This window comes from Glycine soja, chromosome 6 (assembly GCF_004193775.1).
Source record: "Glycine soja cultivar W05 chromosome 6, ASM419377v2, whole genome shotgun sequence".
Taxonomy (NCBI): domain Eukaryota; kingdom Viridiplantae; phylum Streptophyta; class Magnoliopsida; order Fabales; family Fabaceae; genus Glycine; species Glycine soja.
The window spans coordinates 41,780,683-41,795,739 of record NC_041007.1 but is presented as its reverse complement, the minus strand read 5'-3'; the positions used below and the strand labels follow the sequence as shown (position 1 = coordinate 41,795,739).

The following is a 15,057-nucleotide window of genomic DNA, read 5'->3' as shown; positions in this document are numbered from 1 at the left end:
CAATTATAAGAAAATCAAGTTTGTTTGAAATAAACAATTATTGTTTCCAAGTTGTTCCTGAAACTTCCTAAGATGATGGTGGACATTCAGTGCATGACGTAATAGCCGCACTCAGTTCTTCCTTTTTGTCTATTACACTAAATACATAATGAAATTTGGATATTAATTAAACATTAACTACAATTACTGTACACACACATAAGCAGTATATATAAGTAGAAGTTTTATTTAAATCACGTACCTTAACGATAATCCACGTAGCAGTAGCCTTGGATTTAGGCTGTGGAGTATCATCAAGTCCTTTCAAAGCACTATTGAATACGAGGAACATTTAAAAATTGATGTTGTTGAGTAATGTCAATGCAAATGTATTGAAAACAGCATTGACCTGTTAATTATTCCCTTAAGGTAATTGTCTGTTATGCAAGGAACAAAACCAGACAACAAGGTTTTCCTTGGACAGAATGATCACCATTTGCCAGTGTCCGCTGCAGTGGAGACGAATATGGGTTATTGTAGTAGTATACATTATTTAAATTCAGTTGTTTTGTTTGACTTACCCATTTAAGTAGGCTCCAAGGTAGACATCGCGTTTTAAACTCTACATTCAACTCTTGATGTAACTTTCAGAGTCAAACTACAATTGTCCAGATCTCTGAATAGACTATGGCTCGAGGAATCCATACGCATCGGAATTCCCCACTCGCATACTTGTTTTAGTCAGATGCCTATTGTTGTTAAGACAAAGTTAATTATGTTTGAATTTAAAGCAATAACTTAGGTAATTAACAGTAAGCTAAATTGACTTACAGAATCCATAATTGTATGACAGATATGCTGAGACATTGACCACCGTGTGCGATTTCGAAGATATCTTCGTGCTTGATGTACAATGGGAAGTCTGGATTAAACACCCCGAACACGGTAGCATCCCAATTAACATGGAAAAGCTTGAAGAAAAGCTCTGGATGGTCAATGTCATCAGATATAACGGATCATCAACCTTAATTAGGATCTGGCCTTTGTGGAGGTTTTGCTGGAGAAACAGCTGCCTGCTGATCAAACATAGTTAAATAATTACGTTGAATAAATTAATTGAAATAAAAAGAAACATATAATCAAAGTAAAATACTTGTTCTGATAAATGCTTCACGAGATGTGTCAGTCAAGCAAGGAAGGTGTTAAGTGTCTACCCCCACTAAGGTAACCTCATCAGTGGGTACATGAACGGGAGCCTGTGCATCTTTAACCTCCTCAACACCAACCTTCACATGGCCAGGTAACAAAGGAATGTTGTGAATTGTTGATCCCTCATAAACTCTTCCTAGGGCAACCAAGCAGGGAGGATTTGCTTCGATGTACAACCTGCACTTGTCTGAGTCATCCGTCTCAGGATCGTTCCCTGATGGATCAACACAACTCTCCTTTATGCTGACACGAGGACCTGAGGGAACAACCATAGGCTCTAGAGGCAGTGCAAGTCCCTAAGATTGCATATGGGATTGAAACTGGGACTGCATCTGGCTGAAAGATGCCATCAGCTATTGAGTCACTTTTTCTGTGATCGACTCCTCTAGCTGGTCCCTGATTTGTTAGGTCAGCTACTATAGGTCTTCAGGAGGCAGGGAGCAAAAGTTGCGGGACGTTTATGGAGCTGATCTGAAATATTGCTTGATGGTGACACCGGATCCAGCAGCACGAACATAGCCAGGGTGGTCTGGTTGGCCAATGATGGTAGTTAGGACATCCTGACATCCATGAGGGACGCACGATCCCTGTGATGCCTGCTCCTCCAATGAATCTTGTACAGAACAAATATATTTGTCTTAGGCATTCACAGAATAAACAAACATAGTTAGAATTCTTAATTGAAAATGACTTACAATCTTCTCAGCGATTTCCTTTGCTGCCTCAAATGTCATCTGCTCAATTTTCTTGGTGCGGGTCATCTTCCACTTCACGTGGCGTCTGATGGGAGATGTAAGGTCAATGACGCTATTAGTGGTTCTAGACTGGGTAGCTTCCTCCAGTTTCTTTTTGGTCTTCTCAGCCATTAGCTTTTGTTCTAAATATTCATAACCCCCATGAGACAACACGTGAGGGGAAGTGTTTTACTTCTGGATGGTCTGTGCCTTTTTCCGCATATCCTGAAAAAATCAAACATTAATGCTACAAATTACTACAATGAATCATAACAACTGAATCTTTTGTGGAAAACAACTAAAATGACAAAGTACATACCTCCCAAGAAGGATCTCTGCGTGTCTGACAAAACTGGACCCATTTCTCCTTGCAAATGTCGTATTTTTGACAGACAGTGTCGTCTACACCGTCCTGGTCGGCTGCAGGGGCCCATTTCCTAGTCAAGTCTGATTTAAATTGCCGCCACCTCTCGCCGACATTCTAAAGAATTTTCTTCTTTGTCCTACTATTAGAAGCTTCAGGGATTTCAAATTCCGCCTGACAAATAAAAAAATTAGGTTTTATTGTAAGTAAACTATTAATTTTGGCTATTAAAAAAATGTAAGAAGAAAACTAAAATACCTAAATATCCTCCGATATCAATTCCTTCTGAGCAGCAAGGACTTCCTTCCAGGTCTCGTATGTCACGTCGACCTTATCACGCACGAGAATCCCCAAATATGTTCTTAATTTCTTCTTGTGGGGACCATCAGCCTTGCCAGTAGCAGGATCAACGTTGACCAATGATCTCTCTACACCAGGTGGTCTAGTGGCCAACGATCTTAGCCGTGTCGCTTTGCGTGTCCACTTCACGGTAGACGGAGATGCTGATGTGTCTGAAGGAGGAGGAGGCGAGGCAGGTGAAGTAGCCATGGTCCTTTAAACAGAAAAACCTAAGTTAGTTAACATTATCAAAAATCACTATATGAGTTATGTAAATCAATTTACCAAAATAAAACACATAATTAGAAAATTACATTAGACGATATTAATTAATTCTCCTTCATCATGATCATTATGATTAGCATAAACGTCATCAACTTCTTCTTCGACGATGTTAGGAGTGATTTTTCTGGACAAAGGACTAACATAAGTGTTCATGTATGAATCGTCATCTTCTACATTAACACCAATTGTTTTCCTGTGTAGAACCACGCACCACCTTTCATCACAAGGGTCTTGCACATAAAATACTTGTTTAGCTTGTTCTGCCATGATGAAAGGGTCATTGTGGTAACCTAGTTTCTTTAAGTCTACCCACGTAAATCCTACATCATCCCATCCGCACACCGGTGTTGTTGTCAGCCCATTTACATTTGAAAACACAAACAATAAATTTGACATAGTTAAGCTCCCAATTTTCATCAATGAACCCAAAGTAAGGGATGAAAGCTACACAGGGATTGTCATCATGCGCACATGCGAAGTGTTGAGATTCAACCCTTAGGGTGACCCTGCTGTTTTGCATTGTACTTTTGTCGTCTTGTGCTTTTGAGTAAAAGGAATACTTGTTTATGTCGTATCCTTTCCAAGTTATAACATTTCTTTTAGGCCCATCTGCTAGCTTTCTTAATGTTTCTGAGGCACTTTCATCAGCAAAGATTGTATCTTTAAACCAATCACAGAAAATTTTGTTACGCTTTTTCAACACCTAGTTCTTTGACATTTTTGGATTATTTTGTTTGACTAAAGCTTCATGCTGAAGTATGTATGGAAAAACTCCATTACTGTTGTTCAACACATATAAGTGAGCTTGTAACAAATCTTCTACAGTTGGAGTGATGACATGCAGTCCTCTTGAACCCTTACCACCCACTCTGTCATCATGTCGAGACTCAGGAAGGCCAACAGGTTTAGCCTTTTCAATGTAGTCTGAACAAAATTTAATAGCTTCTTCTGCAATGTACCTTTCAACAATAGATGCTTCCGGATGATGTTGATTCTTGGTATACCCTTTTAAGATCTTCATGTATCGCTCAACCGAGTACATCCAACACAGATAAACATGACCACAACATCTGATTTCTCTGACCAGGTGAACAATTAAATGAACCATGATGTCAAAGAAAGTAGGAGGAAAATACATCTCCAACTGGCACAATATAATTGCCACCTTGTTTTCCAGGTCATCAAGCTTGACAGGATCAAGGACTTTGCTACATATGGCATTGAAGAAACAGCACAGGCGAGTTATGGCTAACCTGACTTTGTTAGGCAAAATGTCTCGTATGGCCACAACTAACAATTGTTGCATCAACACGTGACAATCATGAGACTTTAACCCTACCAGCTTAAGCTCCTTCAACTTCACAAGGCTCTTAATATTTGAAGAGTATCCTTGTGGGACTTTGACCTAGCGCAGACACTGACAAAAATTGATCTTCTCCTTTCTAGACAAAGTATGACAAGCTAGAGGCAAGTATATTTTTTTACCATCAGACATTGGATGCAACTGCGATTGTATGCCCATCTCAGCTAGATCTTGACGGGTATTCAAACCATCTTTCATCTAGCCTTGAATGTTAAGGAGCGTCCTAATGAAACTGTCACATACATTTTTCTCCACATGCATAACATCAATACAATGTCTAACATCTAGATCAGACCAGTACAGAAGATCAAAGAAAATGGACCTCTTCTTCCATATGAAGTCTTACTTTTATCCTTCTTTGGGGTCTTTCCAAATACCATATTCAGGTGTTCAACCCACTAGAAGACCTACTCACTAGTCAACGGTATCGGCGCAGTTTCATGCTCTTGACTTCCATTAAAAGCTTTTTTCAATCGTCTGTAAGGGCGCTGAGGTTTTAGAAAACGACGATGCCTAGTGTACACTATTTTTCTACCATGTTTCAATTGTATGTAGCTTGTGTCTTCTTCACAAATGAGGCATGCATGATGACCCTTAACACTGTAACCGTTGAGATTCCCATATGCTGGAAAGTCATTAATGGTACAAAAAAGCATTACACGTATTTCAAAAGTCTCCTTGCAAAACCCATCAAACACTAAAAACCCCTCGTCCCACAACTTTCTCAGGTCTTCAATCAATTGACTTAGATAAACATCAATGTCATTTTCTGGCTGTCTTGGGTCCGATATCATCACAGACAACATCATGTATTTTTGCTACATGCACAACCAAGGAGGAAAATTGTAAATTACTAGTAGAATTCATTCCTAATACGAATTTTCTTGGTTGCAAAAGCTACTGCTGAGTTATTTCCATAGAATTCATTCCTAATAGGAATCAATTCTAAACATCTTAACCAAACAACAAATACTATAAGCATTTATTTTGGATTGGCCAGATTGATTTTATATGGCATAAAATCTAAACAAATATGGCATCAATGTCCAACCATAAGATACATGATTGCTATACTTAAATAGGAGCTTAAGAACAAATTAAACTGGCACAATAAACATCTTTAACTCTGTTTGTTTTACAGATGAAACTACAGCTTTTGGCGCTTGCAGGGAAACTTGATCGTGATTTAAGGGTTTGTTCTCATTTTCTACTTATAAATCAGTTTACTTCAATCATATCTCCTCATCATCATATGAGTATTTTGTTTAACCATAAAGTGACCTTTATGTTGAGATGTGATCAGGTATCTAGGAGGATCACTTACTGTGGCCATGAGCTAAATGAATTTGTTCCACAAAAAACCTGTGCCTATATCAGTCAACACGACATTCACTATGGAAAAATGATGGTGAGAGAGACATTAGATTTTTCAGGATATTGTCTAGGTGTTGATATTAGGTATGAAGCATTAGTGGAACTGTCAAGAAGGGAGAGAGAAGCAGGAATAAAGCCAGACCCTGAGATTGATGCATTCATGAAGGTTATAGCATTGTCATGTCAAAAAACCAATTTGGTAACAGATTATGTACTCAAGGTTGGTGTCTCTCTTTGTCTCTACTTCAAAGTAAATGAATATTACTTATATGCTTCTATTTTATTCACTTTGAACGTGTTATGAAAGATCCTTGGATTGGATATTTGTGTCGACATTGTGGTTGGAGATTAGATGAGAAGAGGCATCTCTGGTGGACAGAAGAAGCGAGTAACAACAGGTTAATTTTTTTAGGAGAAGGCATAACTAATAAACCAAAGTTTCAATATCACACATCCAATAATTAAACATCTCATGTTGTATGCTTGAGGTTCAAATAAAAATAATAAAGTGCTAACTATAAGGCTGGATACTTGTGGTACATAATCTTATAACAACCAAGAAACTTTTCAACTAATGATTTGTAAATAAGCATTTGTAATTTTCTATTAGTTATAAATATGCTTTAATTGTAACTGTGTGTAGGGGAGATACTGGTAGGACCGACAAAGGCAGTATTTATGGATGAAATATCAACAGGATTAGACAGTTCCACCACCTTTCAGATATGCAAGTTCATGAGGCAAATGGTTCATCTAATGGACGTAACCATTGTGATTTCGCTTCTATAACCCGTGTGACATCCTGGAAATTTCTACCCGGAATTTTGTAAACGATGCATTTTGAATGATTATATATAAGTATTATTCAGTGTATATATATATATATATATATATATATATATATATATATATATATATATATATATATATATAGAAGTAGGTATATTGGGGGAAAGATACGCGGGTTAGGCCGATTAAAGAAGAGAAATCCATAACTGGATAGTTATAGATTAATTCTCAATTAATTAGTCTAAAAATTATCATTTTGCGTGCAACTTAAAATTTAATGAAACCAACCTCTGAACCATGCTCGGGGTTTCATTCTGAGCGTTTTGATATATATATTGTTTACTTTCGAAAACTGGCCTCGATGGGTGCAGTGAAAATGCGAGGGACTGGAACCAGAGAAATGACATGCAAACCGAGGCATGATTTTAGCATTTCAAAAGGTCAGATTTTTCTCTTCTTGTGACTGGGTATGAGTCACATCAAGAGAAAAAGTGGGCCCTTTTTGCTCCACTCAAAAGGAGACATGTGGCATACCTTTTTTAAAAATAAAAAAAATAAAAAAAAGAAGCCTTTTTAAATCAAACAGCCACGTTCTCTCTCCTCCCTCAGCCCAAAAATTCAGAAGCTTTTCTCCCTCCCTCCCTCACGTTGCTTTTTCCTTTCTTCTTCCTCACCATTGAAGCTCTAACAAAGCTCCAACCTTTGCACACCATTTCTGCTCCAAATCGTGAAAGGAAGCCATTTTCGGAGTCGTAAAGCGCACCTCTCCATTTTGGGACTTCACATTTCAGGTTTGGGTAGACTTCTTCTCACATAAATTTTCGTGGGTATTGGGTTTTGGGAGATATGATGGGTAGTTTTACTAGGTTTATGCCTTATGATAGTTATTCGTGAAGAAATTTGATGAAAGCATGCTAAATGTGTCATGTTTGGTATAAGTCAAGCTTACCCATTCTGTTTTAGGGTTTTTATGATGATGCTTGTGATGCTTGTGTGCTGAAATGGCTGATGGAAAACTGATAGAGATGAAGGGTAGAGTTAACCTAGGGTTTAAAAGTGAGAATGTAGTGATATGAGTGGAAAAGTGTGATGCTTTGAGGATTTGAAAAGCCAAATCTGGATTTAGTGGTAATTGGAGGTTAGAGTGAGTTAATACTAGTTTGAAATGTCATTAAGGACTGTGGGAAAGCTTGGGCTGTGCAAAGGAGGAAAATGAGTGACCAAAGTGAAGGCAAGAGCCATTTCTAGGGTAAATTGGGTGTTGAGGAGTCAAATTTTGATTCGGTAGAGTTTTCGACGTAAAACCAGTTTGAGCAAGTTTAGATTAATGTTATAGACTTGTGTGAGATGAGAGTTTGCTCCAAAATTACCCCGTTCTTATTTTCACTTCTCAAACCTTGAAAATCCACTAAATTGAGGGGTTTTAGATACCTAGATTTTGAGTTGCTTTGGTCTGAAGCTTGTCTTTGGTTTAGGTATGATTTATACTTGATTTAGGACTTGTAGGATCCAATTTGGGCAAATTTGGATGAGGGCAAGGGTGATTTCGAAAATCTACACTTATATGAAGAATTTTGCTGTTTAAGTGTGCAGCAGAATTTTGTGTTTGTGCAAAAAATGCTTATGCATGGCTGGTTGTGGAAAGAGTTGTACATATTGAGTTCTGGACGTTTTCTAGCAGATCCCAACGGTCAAAATGTAGATTTATGTACTAGGGATCTCCAGTAAAATTTTCGAGTCGATCCAACGGTGAACGAATTGGAACGAAGAGAATGTTACTGGGGTATTCGAGTAAGAAAAGTTGTGGTATTGGTTTATGTTTTGGGCAGAGTTTTCTGCCTCTGCCCTGTTTTTGCTTGGTTTTGATAGTTCATGATGTTTGGATGTTGAGATTGCTTGGATGTTATGGAAGCTTGGAGGGATTGATGGGGACCCGGTGTTGAGAGGAACGAGGATAAGGGCTACATGGGAGTACATGAGCTCAGTTGAAGGTGAGCAACTGGGGATGGTGGATTTATGTGTGATTTGTGGATGTGGATAGTCGACTTGCACCATCGCCCGACCGTCACCTAGTACCACATGTGACGGGTACCCCATAATCCTACAAGCTTGAAGTGAGGAAGTGTGGAAGGGTGAGACTTCCTACTTTTATTCGTTGACCACAGAGTGGTACCTGGAGATATGTCGCGGGGGTCAGGAGACCTTGGGGACGTCAGGTGGGGTGCTATTGCCCAAAACCAAGCTTGACCAATCCCGACCCAACCCGAGCATAGTCAGTCAGTGAGAACCTATGACGTACCTAAACAGGCGAGCTCCTGGCAGTCAACCGATAAAAGAACAAAGACCACAAAGCAAGGAGGCTTGTGTGGTGGCTGGCCAGCTATGGATTTTGAGTAATATTTGGAGTATGGCCTCTGGTAATCGATTACCAAGGGTGGGTAATCGATTACAAGGCTTAAAAATGAAGGCAGGAAGTTAAGATGGCCTCTGGTAATCGATTACCAAGGATGTGTAATCGATTACCAGGCCTAGAAATGGGATCAGGAACGTGAGAGGGCTTCTGGTAATCGATTATCAATGTTGTGTAATCGATTACCAGGCTTAGAAATGGAGACAGTATGTTGTGGAGGCCTCTAGTAATCGATTACCAATACTGTGTAATCGATTACACAGAGTAACAGGCCACTGGTAATCGATTACCAGTTATGTGTAATCAATTACACATTGCATATTGCAGGTTTTCATGTTCTGAAGCTGTGTAACTCGAGTTGAGCCTCTGGTAATCGATTACCAATGTTGTGTAATCGATTACCAGAGAAGAAAAGCCTTGAGGCACAACTTTTAATTGCATGTACTGGTTATGGGACGCATTGTGTTGCTACTGTAGTTAGATCTCTCGTGAAAGAGTCTACCCCCTTTCTTTTATTTCTTGTAGATCGTGATGGCAGCGCAGTTCATCCATGACCGAGTGGAGATGGAGTGCCTAGGGGGAGTTTGGGAGACCCTCGAAGGCAATGCGAGGTGCCGATTCCGTGGCATGATCCGACTCACGGCTACTTCGTTGGTACATCCAGAGGAACCAGCACGCACGCTTCAGCGCACTGTGGAGTGGATATTACCTACACCTACTCCATATCTACTAGTGGAGCCAGTCCAAGTGATTGAGGTGACGTCATCTGAGGAAGACCCCGAGGAGGACCTAGAGGAGCTACCTCCTCAGCCTGCTGTGGATGCTCTTGACTTTCTAGAGGGTGATGAGGACCGACTCCCTGAGGTGGATTCTCCTGAGGACGTCATGTCGGCATCTGAGGCAGACTCTACGGAGGAGAGCGATCCTGGAGGGATAGCGACTAGCGGAGGTTCTTCATCATAGCAGACGGCTCCTTAGACTAGGATTATATACTTTTTGGGGGTGGGTGTATCTAGTACAGACTGTTAGGTTTACTCTTTTTGTTTTTGTATGGGTAGACCTATTGTATAGGAATTTGATGATTGTATACATGTGGCTGAAGCCACCACATTGGATACCTTTGCTTTGGATGTCACTATGTATTTTTGCAAAACTCCCATATTTTGGACAGCTTTAGATGATGAAGGTACTTATGATTAATCTTGTTATTTGAGTAGAAAGTGTTAACAAACTTTATTTGAAAGAGAGTTCATCGACCGCATTTTATTTTATTATTTTACATGTGACGACCTAAAATGATGACTGGTATACTTTTATTTTTTTTTTAAAGAACAACATATTTTAGAGGTTACGCGTGATCAGAAAGAAATGACTCCGAATAGAGTTGTGAACTGGCCATTCAGGACTCTACAGTGATGATTTTCCTTCTGAACTTAATTACTGTGAAAAAGTGAAAGAAACGAAGGAAAAAAAATCCCATGGTTTTTGTTATTTAAATCATTACTATTAAACCAGTCATTATTTAGGGACGCCACAACCCGTACCAGAGACATTTGAAGTCTTTGATGACATTATCCTACTTTCAGAAGGTCAATTTGTATATCAAGGTCCACGTGAGAATGGGTTAGAGTTATTTGAACACATGGGTTTCAAGGGTCCTGAGAGAAAAGGAGTTGCTGATTTTTTACAAGTAACATCCAAGAAAGACCAGCAACAATATTGGTCTAGAAAAGATGAACCTTACAAATATGTTTCCGTTCCAGAATTTGTGCAAGCTTTTAGTTCATTTGACATAGGAGAGCAACTTGCCACTGAGCTTGGAGTTCCCTATGATAAGAGCCAAGCCCAACCAACTGCCTTAGTGAAAGACAAGTATGGTATAACAAACTGGGAACTATTTAAGGCATGTTTTTCAAGAGAATCACTACTCATGAACCACAGTTCTTTTGTCTATATATTCAAGACAACACAGATAACAATCATGTCTATTATTACATTTACTCTGTTTCTTAGAACAAAAATGTCAGTGGGAACTGTTGAAGATGGAGAAAAATTCTTTGGAGCATTATTCTTTACGCTAATAAATGTGATGTATAATGGGATGGCAAAACTATCTATGACTTGTCATGCTATCCCATTTGTTCTTTTACTGAGTGCTTAATTTTCTATGTCTATTTAATTGTTCAGCTTCTATGATTGAGTTGGTTGCTAAGATGATAAGTGAAGGCCGAGGTTTAGAGTTAATGCCAATAGAACTAGATCCTACTACCCCAATAACTTCCTATAGGTGAGTGTACAAAAATATTTTTCGAGCAGCACATATACTCAGACAAGCCTGGATATCAATCAATAGGGTCAGACTCTGATGTAACATTAGCATTAACGCCGATGCATTATTTGGAAACTAGAATGTTATTAAATTATAAACTAATCTTCTTTTGCTCTTCAATTATCACTTATCAGTCCAAATTGTCTGGCATAAAGTGACAGTAGTTGTTAGATTAGCATGGTCTACCACACAATCTTTTTAGTATAACCATTTCATTTTTTAAAATGCCTCTGTTATGGAAGAAGAGCAAAATATAGAACACTTTGAAGCAGCCAAAGAGGTATAAGAGGCAGAACAATATGCAGCAACAATAGACACAAAAGAAACAACAAAAACACAGCATGCAGAATAACCAATCAAGGCAGAATGAAGAAGGTCAAATAGGGAAATATACAAACAGCAATACCTGAAGGATTATGCAGTGAAGTAATGATGTGTTGGCACAAACCTTCTAGAAGCAGAATATCCCAAATCTTGGTGTCGTTAGATATTGTCTTTGGTAGCAATTTGTTTTGCAATTTGTTTCTTTCCTCAAAGGCACTAGCTGCCAAAAGCTGTTAAGAAATTTGGTCTACAAAGAGCATGCTTCATATGTGCTATATACAGGCTATAACAGACTCATAATTTCATGCTAAAGTTTGTTTTACTTGTTCTGTTGTGTATGATGTTCTTTGGTGTATCTGGTTTGGAGAGAATGATTATATTCTCATGAGATTTCTTTGCATTTAAATTCGTTATAGGATTCTATGCATTGATATTTAAGGCCTGCCCATCTGAAGTGAAGACTACCTTTCATTTTTTAACCTCTTAGGCTATTTTTTATGGGATCTTGGAAAATGTATTAGTCCTTGCAAGTAATAATTAAAACGGGTTAAGTACAAGTATGGTTGCAAACGGGTTTGGTCCTATATTGAGTATGAGGAAGTTCCCGCACATAAAGGCAATTTATATGCTTTGGATGCCATAGTTCCTAGTGATAGGGAGATCAAGAAACAGGAAATAGAATTTTTAGAAAATGATGTGCTTCAAAAGGATGACACCACTTTAGACCATGAAGTCAGTGGCATTAGTACAGAGACAAGGCTACCTGTGAACCTAGAAAATTGCATGGAGATAAAACTCCCGAAAGTTGAGCCCATAATTGAGCAAATTAGAAGTGAAGCTTTAGATGGAGTATCAGATTCTAAGGCTGCCACAAGTCCTACTGAACATTCTAATTAGAAGGATAAGGAATATAGCAGGAGTGATGCTTTAAATGGATTATCTGATTCTAAGTCTGCCACAACTGCCAGCAAAGATTCCAATCAGACGAATAAGAAATTTGGCACTACAGAGGATGACTACCTTAAAGACGCTGGTGTTGAACCTAGAATAACAAACCATAAAAAGCTTGAACCAGCAACAGAGAATGACACTCAACCCAAATTTTGCTCAATTGGCTGCTGACAACAATCTCAATTGCTAAAATAGCTTACATCAACTTTGAAAAAATCAATTTCTGAATGGCCAACCTATGATAGAAACACGAAACAAAATCCCCTTTGTGATTCCTATACAAAGATACGTCAACCCTCTGTTACATTTAAGCCATACATACAGAGGGGACGAGGTACCAAGTAACTTGCTTAATGTTGTTAGCCTTAGCATGGTTCCTCTTAATATGGAGACCATTTCTTATAACAAATTTAGAGATGAAGGACTAGTTTATGTTGGCTGAAGTAGCATTACTAAAAATGCTACTTTTTGCCAATAACCACTGCAGTACCATATAGTCCAAACATTGAACATGATGACTACAACAGCTAACACAATGTCATGCACTTGTAGGGACCAACCTTGGGTACTAGCGAAGAGAATGTTTTCAAAAGAGGATAAGTCATAAGTCAATGTTGTGGTTTAACAAGTTCTGCAGCCAATTGGGATTTTTTTTTTTTTAGAAATTATTTAAGCAAAAAACAACAAGCAGATTTTCAAGTTGGGATATTTTTTTAACTAAATCTATCTTCTAAATTTTGTAAGCCCATACCTTACTACATATTATAAATAAATGTATCTTCCTAAGACAAAAGTGGAGTAGACACAAAGTAGAAAAGGTCAACAACAGTTTTAGTATCCATGCCTAAAAAAATGAAGCTAGGTGCTTATAACTTGGATCATTGATGTGTCTAAAGTGAGAAACAGATAGGGCTATAGCTTAACTAAGTTTCCATTCCCACTACTGAGAGTGAATGTCAGAAAGTTGTTTCTCAAGGGTTTCTTTGAGGTGTTTGTCAGACAAGAAGAAGAGTGTCCTAGTTGTCAAAGGTGCAAACATAATGAGGTTGTTGCTTCTTTGTCAAATTCATTATGGTGTGTGATCTTAGGGGGACTGGGTCTAGGGTACAGAGAGAGGTTTCCTTGTTAAGTTTTTTATGGTCTAGGCATAATTAGCTCAATCTCTGTATTTGCTAAGTGGGTGGCTAAGTGTGGGGTTCATACAAGATTGTCCTTGTTAGGTTGTCAATGATGCAAACATAATCAACCTAGCTTGTCTCTATAATTGTTATTATTAGTAAAAAAAATATCAACAAAATCAACTATTGTACTGCACTTATAATCAAAATTTAAAAGTTTAAATAAATACCTGAAATTGAACAGGAACAAACAATAATACTACCCTGCAAAATTATTCAGAGCAACCTACAAGAAATAACAATATCACAAAATCAGAGCCCATAATTGTGAGCTGCTGTTGCATTTTAAAACAAAGCTATACAAAAAACAATATACAAAATACCAGTATGAGAAAGGAGTGTCATCCTTCGTGTCACAGAAACACTAGAACTGACACACAAGATGCCTCCTTTGCAACCAATAATCGTTCATTGAGACCACCCAATTCAGACCACAACACATAAAAATCGCACTCTCAGATTCAAAGAAATTTCATTAAAAAAGACAACTAAAATTATAAAATTTAACAAGGCATACAGAAGTATAATAGATGAAACTCAAATTAATGATTAACAATCCTATGTGTAAACATAAGCAAACCAATAATTATAAGCAGTGTCAACTGAAAAGGGTGAACAGTAAACATTACCTATAAAAGGGCTGATGACAACCTCGTACTACTTTGGAATTGGGAAAAACCACAAATGGAATGTATCAAAGCTGAGAATACAAATGAAAACGGAGGGGTATTGATGTTTTTTGCATTTAACTCAAACAAAACAATATTTGTGTAGGGTTAGCACACGAACTCGTTTGCGGCAGAGACGAACTCGTTTTGCGACAATGCTAGCTTCAATCGTGGCAGCGCAGTTGAGAGGAAGGAGAAAGGAGCAACGACACGGGAGAAAGGACAATAGGATTTGAGCGCGTGGGGGCCAAAATTAATTCGGCTTTTTAATTTATGATGAACAACATCGGTTTTTTTAACAAAACCGATCAGTTAACCACTTGAGGTTAACATCGATTTTGTTAAAAAAAACTGATGTTGTTCATCTTAAATTAAAAAGCCGAATTAATTTTGACCCCCGCGCGCTCAAACCCTATTGTCCTTTCTTGGTACTCATAAATACGTTCCCTTGAAAGAAAGAAAAAATCAATTACACAAACAACTAAGATTTAGTCAAATCACATACCAAAACGGGCAGGGTTTGAGAAAATGTTCATTATATTCTTGTTTTGCTTGAAGTTAGACAAAAGCAGATAATTATAAATAATTTTAATCTCCTTCTGTGTTCTTATACTTGATATATCATCTATTAAATAAGTCTGGTTTAATTGATTAAATAAAGTGCATGAATACTATAAAACATCGTATTCAATTTTGGATAAAAATATATATATGTAATTATCTTCATGTTTCATTTATTATAAGTATTAAATGCATTTCAA

At 37.9% G+C, this 15,057-nt stretch overlaps 1 long non-coding RNA gene across 7 annotated transcripts; it reads right to left on the bottom strand.

Annotated features, from left to right (window-relative positions):
• Window positions 1–352: 352 nt before the first annotated feature.
• Window positions 353–14,852, bottom strand: LOC114416993. Of its 7 annotated transcripts, XR_003667689.1 has the most exons (11): window positions 14,418–14,852; window positions 14,258–14,328; window positions 13,952–14,017; window positions 13,799–13,854; window positions 11,624–11,719; window positions 2,545–2,839; window positions 2,242–2,460; window positions 1,133–2,147; window positions 811–1,052; window positions 561–728; window positions 353–488 (listed from the first exon to the last, which is right to left on the bottom strand). It is a non-coding gene; the product is annotated as an uncharacterized LOC114416993 (long non-coding RNA). The 7 variants fall into 7 exon arrangements; XR_003667686.1 differs by having other exon boundaries at window positions 811–1,055; window positions 13,952–14,328; XR_003667683.1 differs by having other exon boundaries at window positions 13,952–14,328.
• Window positions 14,853–15,057: the final 205 nt, after the last annotated feature.